Raw genomic sequence first — 12,627 nt, 5'->3', positions numbered from 1 at the left:
ATTTCAAGGTTAAATTTGTAATATTTCAAAAATAAAGTCACAGATTTTCAAGAAACAAGACTTATTGTAAACTTATTGTCCAACTTGACTCAGGTACCCCCCCAAAAAAAAACAGCAAATTTTTTCTCCAAAAACGTAATTTGTGATTTTCGCCTTTCATATTTTTCTTCTCGATGTGGCCCTGATACTCCTCCATGCTTATGAACAACCAAACATACTCGCAGCCCAATCTGCAAGTTTGCAATGCCAGCATCCATCGCAGCCAGAACCTCCCACGTCAATTGGCCATGCAAATATTTAGGGCCAAAACGAAGATGAAATTGAGAGATGCCCGCCGGTTGAACAAGCTCGCCGCAGACTTCCTCTAATGAGCATCTGTAGGATTTATTTATTTATTTTCTCTGGGCTGTGTTGTTTTTTTTGATGTGCATGAGTGTGAAAGTGGATGGGGGGAGCAAAGGGGGGGCTCGGCAGTTGACCTGAGGGTTTCATTTTAGACGGGAACCTAATGAGAGGCAGAATGCAGCTTACGGACGATAGGGCTCTCTCCTGACGAAGCCTAATTAGCAGCAGAGAGGGAGACAAGCGTTACGGCCGCAACACAATCGTCTCCCGCCGTGACTTCATAACAAGGGATTGAGATGTGCCCTGTTGCTGTTACTGCAGGCGAAATAGAAAGTGCCTGATTTACTAAGATCCCAAATAGCGGATGCTAATTTTCCTGTTCACTCTAACAGATGATGTCGAACAGCTGTTGGCAACAGGTGTAAAGGTATTTGAAAATTTAGCTCTGTGGTTTTCACCATGGAGAATTTGGAACAAAATGAAGCTTGAAATTATGTAATTGGATTTTTTTTTTTTTTTTTTTTTATGTGTGCGTTTGCATGCGCGTGCGTGTGCGTGCAAATACGTATAAATTTATACTCACTAATTCACCTAAAACCTCATAAAAATCCCATTACCCTTCACCTTAACCAGATACTTCAGCGTCTCGCCAGAGTCGTGAGGTTCAAACGGTCAGGAGACCAGAGAAAAGGTCAGAAAAGATAAAAAGAAAAGAAAGATAAATCAAAGTGAAATCCAGCACCGACCAAACACTTCCTGCCTTCCCCATGGTTACAAAATCAAAGTCTTACGCCAACCCCAGAAGCCTCTAAATTCCAACAAATTAAAGAGATCTCAAGAGACCAGAGGAAAAACTAAAGAGAGGAAGGAGGGAAGGATCGATGAGGCAAAGTGAGATTCATAGAAACCAGTACATCCAGCCAATCAAAGTGAAATCCAGCACCAACCAAACATGTAATTGAAATTGTTAATGGAAGAGGTTATGGAGTAACAGAAAAGAAATCTATTGTGCCAATAATTTTTGGGAAGGCAGCGAGCGAAGAAAAGTCGTTACAATCAACTAGTCCAAAGTGGTCGGGAAGTGGAAGTATCAGCCCATTCTGGAGACGATTGCGTTTAAAACAGTTTTGTGATAGGTGGTATGGCATGACTCCTTCTTGTGACTGGCTCCAAGTCAGCCTTTAGAACAGACCAAGGCAAGGCAAGGAAGCTCTATTTACTGTAAAAAAAAATAAACAAAACAAAAAACACGTGGATTGTGTGCAAGCGGGTTGCTTCCTGTGTTCAGTCGATCATATGGGAAAATGTGTCTCTCAAAGTTTACATGGAAAAGGATATTCCAAAAAATGTGGATAGTCGCATTCGATCCAAACTGGGCACTTGGAATTGCGGTTCCAAATCCACCATTATTTTAGTGTCATAACACAGAGACAAACTCATTCACTCTCAGGCATTTTCACTGAAGCTCCCGGCTGTTTTACTGAATTTTGACTGATTTAGCAAGGCCCGCAGAATATTGTGTTCTATCGCTATAAAAACATGGGACCTACCAAAAGAAAGATCAGATTCTCTTCGTTCATCAAGAAAAAAAATTATGTTTGTATCTAAGTTTCATCATTATTCACAAACCTGTTGAAGCTGCATCGAAGCCTTCTGTATGCTACAGCATAAAAAAACATAAAAACGTATAAATACGTTTTTGGGAGTGAAGGATAAAGTATTAAAAAACATTTTGAGGTTGAATGAGTTAATTTCTTTTGACATGTGCAAAATGGCAATACTTGCGTTTCCATTACTTCCTGTTGGGAAAATAAACAAAGAAGGTTTCACTAATTTGCTCATTCCCAATACAGCAGTGACAGACTTGTACAAAAGATGCTGATAGCAGCAGCTGAACAGTCAAGCTCACCTCAGCACAAAAAGAAAGAAAAAAAAAATCGAAATTGCGCTGCAAATTCTCCAAATTCCTGACTTTGAAAGAGGCCAGTAAATGCACCACAAACTCTCCCGTAAGCCTGTCACATTGATCCCATTACAGCCCATCCAGCGGCTGGCTCAGTGATTGCAGGTTTGCCATCATCATCATCATCATCATCATCTCCACAGCAGGTGACTTTGCCCTGAGATGAATCAAAAATAAATACGTCACCTTTATCCCAGTCAATATCATAAATCCCCAGAGCGGCCGGCGCGTCAGAGGTCAGCCGGCATAATCCAGCGGCTCGTGTAGTCCTCGGCGCGTCTGAAGCGACTGAGTGATAGGAGAAGGGAGAAGAGCGGATTCCCTCTCAAACGTCGCCCCCCCCGATTACCCTCCCAGCGGCCTCCCACCCGTCACTCGCTCGTCCCTCCCCTGAGCCTGCCTCCCCTCTCACAGTGGGATTAAAAACAACCTTTTGTCTCGCTACAATGGGGGGTTAAACATTTCCTGGTATCACATGAAGTTACTGGGTGGGATTTTTTTTTAATTTTTGCTTGGTACAATGAATATTCTGAAGGGTAGAACGGTTGAATAGTGGTTAGTATGTCTGACTATGACTTCCAAGGATTGAGGTTTGATTCTCAGCAAGTGGCATTCTTGTGTGGTTTGCATTTTCTACCTGAACCTACCAAATTAACGAGTAGTAGATTCTCTTCTTTAACCAGAAGAAAAATCCAAGTACGGCTGTGAAAATTCAGTTACAATTTCAATTATCACACTCTGTAATTACAAAATTAGCATAATCGTAAAAAAATAAAATAAAATAATAATAATTAGTAATACTAATTTTGAGTTGTTTAAATTGATACATTTGCAACTTTTTTGAAGTAAATAAATAACTAAATAAATATATAAATAAATAATTTAATAAATCCTATTTCGTCCAAAAGGAACTTGCATAATTATAGTGTTCCAAATAATTTTGTCTTAATATTTTTTTCCGTTTAAACATTTTCTTGTTTTGTACCAAAAAAAAAATTATTTCAATTATTACCAAAATAATCGGATTTATTTATGAATATTATCTTTATAATCGAGCAGCCTTAAATCCAAATTTGTAGTTCTTTCTGTTCTTTAGTAACCTGCAATATAAAATGGGTTGTTTTCACCAAAATCATTGCTTCTGACCAAAAAGTTTCAATGAGAAAAAAAAAAAAAAACATCAAGCAGAACAGTGAGTTTAACGCTAATATTGTTTGCTTTTGTGACACGTCAAACTATAAAACAAAAGACGGAGGCTTTTGATGTAAAGAAAAAAAAAAGAAAAAAACATAAGAATAACAGATATCAACTAAGAAACATGGCTTATGGCTACACGGATTTGTCAGTCATGACAATAGTTTTACAAGCTGGGCGAGATCTTTGAAAAACGTGTTTGACAAATGATTTTTTTTTTTATGGCAGCAATTGGTTGGATTCCACTTGACAAATGTAAACATCCACGGCAGTCAGTGGCGCTCCTACCATTAGGTGGATTAGGCAAATGCTCGGGGCGCTCGTGAGCAAAAGGGGTGACAGGGAGAGGAGAATTTTTTTTTTTTTTAATCCTTTGTCAGTCACGTAAACTTTCGCCTTCTGTTTCAAGTAAAGCATGGCCAGCCAACCTCATACCTCCTTTCAGATGTAGCTTTGATTGACAACTACAGCTCGCCAGTGACAATCGGGATTGGGAGGGCGGAGTTGGAGACGAACGCTCTGGAGACGTGCATTAGCCAAATTTACTTCCGGGTTAGATAGTTGTGCGCTTTCGCCGGCCGGCGCTAACACAATGACCACCAAACGCCAAACCTCGATCCAGGATGACATCGCTGGGAATCCTGCGTCCACTGGTCCACTAAACAACGTTTACAAGTGAGTGGCAAACTTTTGCAGAAACCAGAAATCCTGCCTAGGGTGCCAAGTTGCTTAGGAACGCCACTGACGGCAGTGATACAGTTAATGTTTGAGGACAAAAATACTCCACAAACTATCATCCCAACATGCTTCAACTCATTTTACAACATTATTCTCGAAAATGACATTCAGCACAGCAAAAACATAGACATGGCAAAGGATTTGCACCTGCCATCCTAATAAGGATAAATGCTATATGATGGACAACTGGAAGCTCATAACAGTCAGTGCAAAATGTTCGAAATGCTAAAAAAAAAGGAGGCGGAGTCTATTAAATGAATACAAAAGGCCTCCAGCTAGAGCCCGATGACTTCCTTTCCCATACAGTGAAACACGGTGGGGGCGAACTCTCCACTCATCTCCACCCAACAGATGTCCACATGCAATCCAATCTCACACACACACACACACAAAAAAAAAAAGAAGGGCGGACTCATTTATTGGCTATTCCTCTCCGCTATTACCGCAACCCACTTTCAAAGAATAGATGTACTAAAAAGGCCTTTTGAGGTGTGTTAGCTATGGTTGCAGAGGGCAAACAATGGTGGAGGCCCGCCCTTTGAAAGAGTCACTTCTACCCAGGGCCTAAATAAAGATCCTCACTACAAAAGCGTAGAAAATGTAACAGCATCTCTACCCACATGAAACAGCAATTTAAACTCAATAACAGGGACGAGCCCCGCCACCAATAGTGAAATGTTTACAGTTGAAAAAAGAAGAGTTTAACCATTAACTATAGCACAAAATTAGATACCTACTCTAAAAACAGGTGGGTCAAAAATAACCCAATTCAGGTTCAAAAATGGACTGATCCACTACTATTGGTCAATTAGACCCAAAGTTCTGAAATGTCCCAAAAATTGGGACATTTTGCATAACCCCAACAATTGGGTTAATTTGTAAACCAAAAATTGGGTTATTTTGTACACAACAACCAAGAAAGTTGGGTCACAATGACCCAAGTAGGGGATCGGTCCATTTTTGACCCAAATTGGGTTATTTTGACTGTTTTTAGTGGATATAACTTATAACTTATAACTTTTTTTAAAAAAAAAAAAGGTTTTGCAGAAAATTTGATTCAATAACTCCCGAAGATTTTAGGGAAAATGTGTCACCTCAAAAATACATCCTTGACACCAATTACTACTTTCCTATGAGTCTGACTTTTGGCGCCATCTTGTGGCATTTTATGGTGCTCAGTGACTAGCTGAAGACAATCTGAACTAAGTGAATTTGTGAATAGTATTCTGTAAAAAGAGGGAAAAAAACGTGTTTATGGACTTGACTTCAGCAATAAACACTTCATATTCCGCCAACGGCTTTGCAATATGCTCATCATTGCGTCTTATTACGACTTTACAATTTCCTCCTTCTTGCCATAATGAGATCTTCGGACTAGTGGTTCTCAAGTGAGGTCTCAGGGGTTGCTGAGCCATACCTTGAGGGGATTAGCAACAAATTGTCTTTTAGCATTTTGTATCATGTATCATGTAAGGACTGGCAGAGCAATTAAACAAAACGACTTCGTCCTCCCAACCTTAGCATTGGGCCATCCCTGCACACGTTTTTTCTAGCTCTCTCATGTTCTTTTCTCACGTGAAGTTGAGGCAAGGAAACCTTGGAATTTTTTTTCTGGCTTGGAAGCACGCATTTCGGGTCAAAGGTTTCCTCACATGAGTACAAATCGTAACTTTTGCTAGGTAAAAATGGACGTCATCATGTCTCTGACAATGTTCAGCACGATTGAGTCTGTGACTGCCTTCTAGGGATGTAACGATACCGGCGATATCGTGATATTAAAACTGCCACAATATATCGTCGTGGAGATGTCACGATATTAAAAGCAGTACATCTGTTTAAAAAAACAAAAAAAGTCAGGTTGATTTCCATTTGTGCAGTTCTAGCACCCTCTGGTGGCTAGTTGTTTTAGTGGTTTAATTTTCACAAGGCATGTTTTGGCACTTCTATGTTTAAAATCCATGCTAATGGTCAGACAAGGGGGCACATAATATGCTTTTGAACCGAGTCAATATGTGGTGGCTTGCATTAGCAGGTAAGAGCCTCAATATTAAGTGTTATTAGAGATTAGGGATGTCACGATAAGGGCAATATCGTGATATCGCGATATTAAAACTGCCACAATATCGTCGTCGTCATGTTCACAATATTTAAAAGAAACACATTTGTTAAAAAGTGATTTTTGATTTCCATTTGGGCAGTTCTAGCACCCTCTACTGGCTAGTTTATTAGTGCAATTTAATTTTCATTAGGGATGTTTTGGCCTTCTATGTTTAAAATCTATGCTAATTGTCAGATGAAGGGGAACCTAATTTGCTTGTGAAGCGATCAATGTGTGCTTGCATTAGCAAGTGCCTCAATATTGTTATTAGAGATTGTAGGTGGTTTATATGCATTGCTCTTATGTACAAAAGCACAATACTGTTCTTTTTTTTTTTTAGTATGAACTCTCTTTTTTTTACAATATTGTGATCTTTTTTAAATATCGCCAACGCCCCCACGATATCGTGATAATTATTGTATCGTGACCTTCATATCGTGATAATATCGTATCGTGATGTTTGGATATCGTTACATCCCTATTAGAGATTGTAGGTTGTTTATGTGTATTGCTGTAATGTACAAAAGCACAATTTTGTGTTTTAATTTGGCATGAGCTCATTATTTTTTAGGGCATTGTGACCTTTTATTGTATCACAATATCGTGATAATTATCATATTGTAACCTTCATAATCATATTATAATGTTTGGATATCGATTTGTTACATTCCTACTGCCCTCTACAGCAATGGGAACAGAAATCTTATTGTTTGGTTTTTAATGAAAAATATTTACTCGCATAATCACAAAATTTGGTAAGTATAATAAGGCTCAACTCAGGACGGTGGATAAATATTAACTTTCATTGAATTGAATTTGATTAAGCTACTTTCTATTCAACACGGTCATGAATATTTAGGGATGACTTGTTCAATAAATTAATTATTCCCATGACATTTAGAGGTGGACATGGTAGTTATGTTTAATTGGTGTTAGCCTGATGATGACAGGGTCCTTAAAAAAAACAAGTTCAAGAACCGTGAGTCCTCATTGGGGGAGGTAAAAAAAAAAATGAAAAAAAAGCTGACAATTCTGCAAGCTGGCCCAAATGAAAAGCATCAGCAGTTTTCGGTCTCAGCAAAAAAAAAAAACGTCAGGCCATCGATTAGAGGAATGTATCGTAAATAAAGGCGTTCATAAACCCAGCGATGATGGATCGCGGAGAGCTGTATGGATTATTGTGCGAAATGAGTCAAAGGGCCATATTTCATAGCGGGAGCGGCGTGGACGAGCACGTCTAATGGGCATTATTTCTGCACACTGACTCCGTAGACCGCCAGACACTGAGGCGATCCCCGCCGGCCCATTGCTCCGTCAAACTCACACTGAGACGGGGAAAAGCGCCCTCCTCGCTCTTTGTTCCGACTTCAATAAAAGGACAATTTTTCAATGGCCGTTTTCTAACAAGGGAAAGTTCACACCAGGGCCTGGGCCACACTGGCATACATAGTTTACATGTTTTTGCAACACGTCTATGCTATCAGTATGTGAGCAAGAACTCATCATGGAAGACATTATATGCATTATATGCTGCGTGTTTCGTCTCGGGAAAATTATGATATATGGTTTGCTATTACTCAGGATGACGACAAATGAAGATTTGGGGCCAAAACATACACACATCAGTGGATAAATGCTGCTACTGTACTGGCACGATGTGGAATAAGGCATGATGGTGCATGATATGCTGCATGCTACTTCAATTTGTACATTTACATGGACACAGATGTGCAATGAAGTAAAGTCTAGTTTTAGGTCACATTGCAGATGAATTTCTCCCAATTTTATGTCAGTATAAAGGAAGCAGCTGGTGAATGTGCATGATATGATGCTTGCTGGGATCACTCAACTAAGGAATAGATGGAATGGGAGTACAGTATTATGATTTAGCTTCATGTTATTAAAAAAACTCAGTAGATAAATCAGTATTTTGTAATACTTTCAGAAAGTGTATGATATGCTGTTGCTGTTATAGTTTCTACATATGTGCTGTGCTGACATAATCGAACTAAGAGATGAGACTAGATTTTGGTTACATCGCAGCTAAAATTCTGCACAGTCACACTTGAATGTCAGCGGAAGGGAAATCGAAAGTGACAGTGCATGATATGATGCTTGTTGCTATGCCTCACCGGATGACTACTGGAACAACATTTCACAAATCTATGAACAAATGGAGGTACTATGCTGGCAAAATGTGACGTAATACATCATAGTGAATGATATGCTGCTTGCTGCTACAATTTGCTAACAAAAAGTAATGAAATCGAATTTGACATCAAAGCGCAGTTTTACGTGACAGTGCATGATATGCTGCTTGCAGCGAGCCTCACTGAAATGAGAAATATGAACTCCACAAGTATGAAAATTGTGGCGCTACACTGGCATCATGTAAAGCCAGAATCATTAGACCAGATAGTGCATGATATACTGTGTATTGCTCTTCCTCACTTAAAGTAACAGGAACAGAAGTGCCATGCTTAAGTCATGTTATCGAACACCGTCGAGAAGATGTGTCACTACTTGTTCGTACTATTATGTCACTGTCAGATAGTGCATGATATGCTGCTTGCGACTCACAAAGACCAGAGCTGAAAGGGAGGTCGTGTCGGCTTTGCGCCTCCAAATCTGGCAGCACGTAAACAACACACAGTCTCTATTTTGCCCGTCTTAGCAAATCTGATGTTTCGCGCATGCGGAGCATTCAAGATGCCTCCAGCGGTAATTGCCCTCCCGTCAATTTGCGCCTGTTTACTCTTCCGACGCAACTCATTAAAGGACAACAACTAGGAGTTAGTTTGCTGATATATTGAGCCCAGCATAAAGCACCGGACGAAGGAATTTAAAGTGCAAGCAAGACCCAAAGAGAAGACACCGGATTCAGCTTGGAGACAATGAGGAAAACAAAAGCGGTCAGGATCTTGAGGGAATTTACATGAATTACAGCAAGAGGCCCATTGGGACCGCCTCGACCTCGCCTTTTTTTTTTCTTCTTTTTTTTTTAAACCAAACACGGCCCTCGAGCCCGCCCATCCACACACAAACGCGTACAAAGAGGTAAACAATGGGCGGCAAGGGCGGTTTCCATGGCGCCTGTGAGGCTCACTGACAGGGCTGGAGTGTTAACACGCTCGCAGACAACGGGGAGGATGATGGAGGGAAGACGAGAAGGATGGATGAAGAGAGGGCGAGAGAGGGAGGCATTTAAAAAAACAAAAGGGGAAGAGATTTACCACACACAGGCAGCAGACCATCCCTTAAGTTAAGGACCTCTGGTGTCGCCTGTATCGTATTTCTTTTTCACGACGAGACCCCGAACTCACGCACAATGGTTTGACTTTACACAAGGAACAGCCCTCTCTTCTTTGCTTACAGCATCCGATTGTGCTTCACTCACAGGCCACAATGTTCGTATCATGTTTCGTAATTGCCAAAACGCTGGATTAGACACACCATTTGGTATGAAGTCAAGTGCCGCATTTTCACGACTATAAGGCGCACCTTCAATGAATGACATATTTTAAAACTTTTTCCACATGTAAGGCGCTACAGTCGAGGCTGGGGTTACGTTATGCATCCATTAGATGGTGCTGCGCTAAAGGGAATGTCAACAAAACAGTCAGATAGGTCAGTCAAACTTTATTAATAGATTACAAACCAGCTTTCTGACAACTCCAAAATGAATAAACAGCCGTTTTATTATTTTCTCTGAGCTAAAGTATTAGCTAGCGATCCAAGATGGCGGGATCTTCTGCGCATGCGGGTCACCGATCGTGCAGGGTCACCGATAGCGTCTTGACAGCGAGACCTGTTGCGGCTCAATATTGATCCATATATAAGGCGCACTGGATTATAAGGCGCATGGTCAGCTTTTGAAAAAATTGAAGGCTTTTAGGTGCGCCTTATAGTGCGGAAAATACGGTCGTTTAAACCGTAAATACTGAAGGTAGCCAGCTACAGACTCCAATTAACTTGGGCCAGGCCTGATAAGTGCAAAGTTTCAAGAGTTTCCATGCATGATTAGACCCTCAAAATTAGCATTGCCATGGCAACAAACTCACAAAGTTTGCGGTTTAACATTGTGAAGGCCTTAACAGTCTTCCAAGCAAATGGGAGGTGGATCTGGGTAACTTGCTAAAAAAAAAAAAAAAAAAAAAACATCGACTAAAACATGTATTTCTCTTAGCCAGTAGGTGGCGCTAACACTATAATGAAAAATTAGTTCGTCGATATCTTCAGGCCTGTACGTTCATTAAATGGGTCAGTTATATTAAAATGACAAATCTACATAGATGAACAATAAACGTTAAAAAGTTTATCCATCAAGTTGGGGGTAGGGAGAAAAAAAATGAGCACCAAAAAACCTCTGGTTGTCATTTGAAAACCACGCCATTCTTCTTATGTGCATTAGTTATGATTAACTTCAGTCTAACTACTTTGCTACCTAGAAATGCTGAAATAGTAAACCAAAAAAGTGGTATGTGTACACCGTTGCATCCACAATTTTGCTTCCTTGCCTTTTAGAAGAGACTTACAATTAACTTCGGCCCAATTATTATGCTGCCCAAACAGGCTGTCGTCGAAGACAAAAATAGACAAAAATGTAGCATGTCAACACCTCTGCATCACTCAAAACTTTGGTTAAAGGAATCAGCTACGATTAACTTTGGCTCAACTAGTTTGCTGTCGAAACGCTCTACGGAAAAAAAACGAAATGTGGCACGGTAACACCCCTGAACAATTAGCTGCTTAAACGTGATGTGGTAGAAACCAATGTAAACAAAGGGTAGCCTATTTATACCTATGCATTCCTGTAACTTTGTAGAAGCCAAACTATCACCCTTGTGAAATCAAAATGATGATTCTTCTAACAATATGCCAACTGTACTGCAAAAAAATAAGTGGGGCTCTGTACGAAGAAGGCAGGACATGGAACGATTCCAAGGGATTTTGCGGGGCATCAAAGGGTGAAAAAGACCCAGCGAGCAGGTCTCCTCCTCTGCATGCTGTCGCAGGCGAGGAGATCATCCTCCCTTCAGTCGGCGCGCTGATCCAAGCGACCATATGCGTCCACCGGAAGGTGGAGGCGGGCGAGCGCGCCGCCCAAGCTTCCCCTTCCTCATTTCCATCTTTCCCCCCACGTGAGCGTGCGATAGATGTTTTCGCCTTACCCGTTGTCGGCGTTGCACTGAAGCCGACGAGCGTCGAGAGCGTGGCTTTCGACTAATTGCTTTCGTTTGCCCTCCGCATCGAGACGCCGTGTTTTGAGGCGCATGTTTGTAGCAGCGGGAGGGGGAATGGCACCTTCATACTCAATCTGTACCACCACCAACCGTCTCACCTGAATGTGTGAAGTGTCAGTCGTAAAGAAGATGTTCGGTGAGGTAAATCGCGTTGACGTGTTTTTTTTTATTTTTGTTTTATTTATCTTTTTTAAAACACATTTCCACCCGGTTCTTAGTGCAGAATGCCATTTGAATGCTTGTCAGTGTTTTTTTGGCAATTTTTTTGTGTTTAACTTTAGGGGGATGGTTATTTGCTTTGCCCCCCCATTCAGGCGGCTGCCCAGGGGCATTGGCCCCACTTTTACACTCCCCTGGCTGTCCCTTGATTGGAGACATATACCCTGTGAGTTGTCAAGTGCTTGATGCAGTTCTGCCATTTCTCCTAAAGCGTCGCCATTTTCGGCTTGGATACTCCGTTACAGCCCTAATAACTGTGCGAAAAAGTCTTCCACAAACCAAATGGTTTGGTTCCCATTCCTTCCCGTTAAAAGTGGCGACTTCATCTTGTGATCTCCTCTATTAGAACGTCCAGTCGATTTATCCTCCTCACACACAGGATTGCCCTCGATAGATTCACCACTTCTTTTACCAGCGCAACCCCAAACACAAAGTTTTTGTTATTGTTTCATTTCAGGTCAGTGATAGTAAATCACTTCCAGCCATCTGGAAGTACCCTGACTACAAACATTACGAAAAAGGTTCATACACGCATCCTGGCACTGCCATATACTGTAGTGTCACATAGACAAGCTGCCGGTGTGGGATTAAAAAACAACAACAACAACCAACAACAACAACAACAACAGCAACAACAACAACAACATAGCAGCCTGTCTGTTGTGTACTAAAAAATAGGGGTGTGCCAAAAAATCGATTCATAAAAGAATCTCATTTATGAATCGAATCGAATCGATATTAACTCATTCACTGCCTTTGACAAGTATACTTGTCAATTGTATTTTTTAGAGCGGTGCTAAATGGGGGCGAATCTGAGCATGCTCCAC

The 12,627-nt window shown here is 40.8% G+C and overlaps 1 protein-coding gene across 15 annotated transcripts in view; it reads right to left on the bottom strand.

Moving 5' to 3' along the window:
- Positions 1 to 12,627, bottom strand: part of LOC144016331 (neuronal cell adhesion molecule-like) — a 91,810-nt gene that overhangs the window by 58,108 nt on the left and 21,075 nt on the right. Inside the window, exon 1 of one of the 15 annotated variants that reach the window (XM_077517312.1) lies at positions 2,495 to 2,607. The exons of the other annotated variants lie outside the window; for them this stretch is intronic. The gene's annotated coding sequence lies outside the window, so the exon portion shown is untranslated. Of the gene's footprint in view, positions 1 to 2,494; positions 2,608 to 12,627 lie in introns of those variants that run through there. 15 annotated transcript variants of the gene reach the window in all.

The sequence above is a fragment of the Festucalex cinctus genome, chromosome 3, assembly GCF_051991245.1.
Source record: "Festucalex cinctus isolate MCC-2025b chromosome 3, RoL_Fcin_1.0, whole genome shotgun sequence".
Lineage (NCBI taxonomy): Eukaryota > Metazoa > Chordata > Actinopteri > Syngnathiformes > Syngnathidae > Festucalex > Festucalex cinctus.
This window is presented reverse-complemented; position numbering and strand designations above follow the sequence as displayed.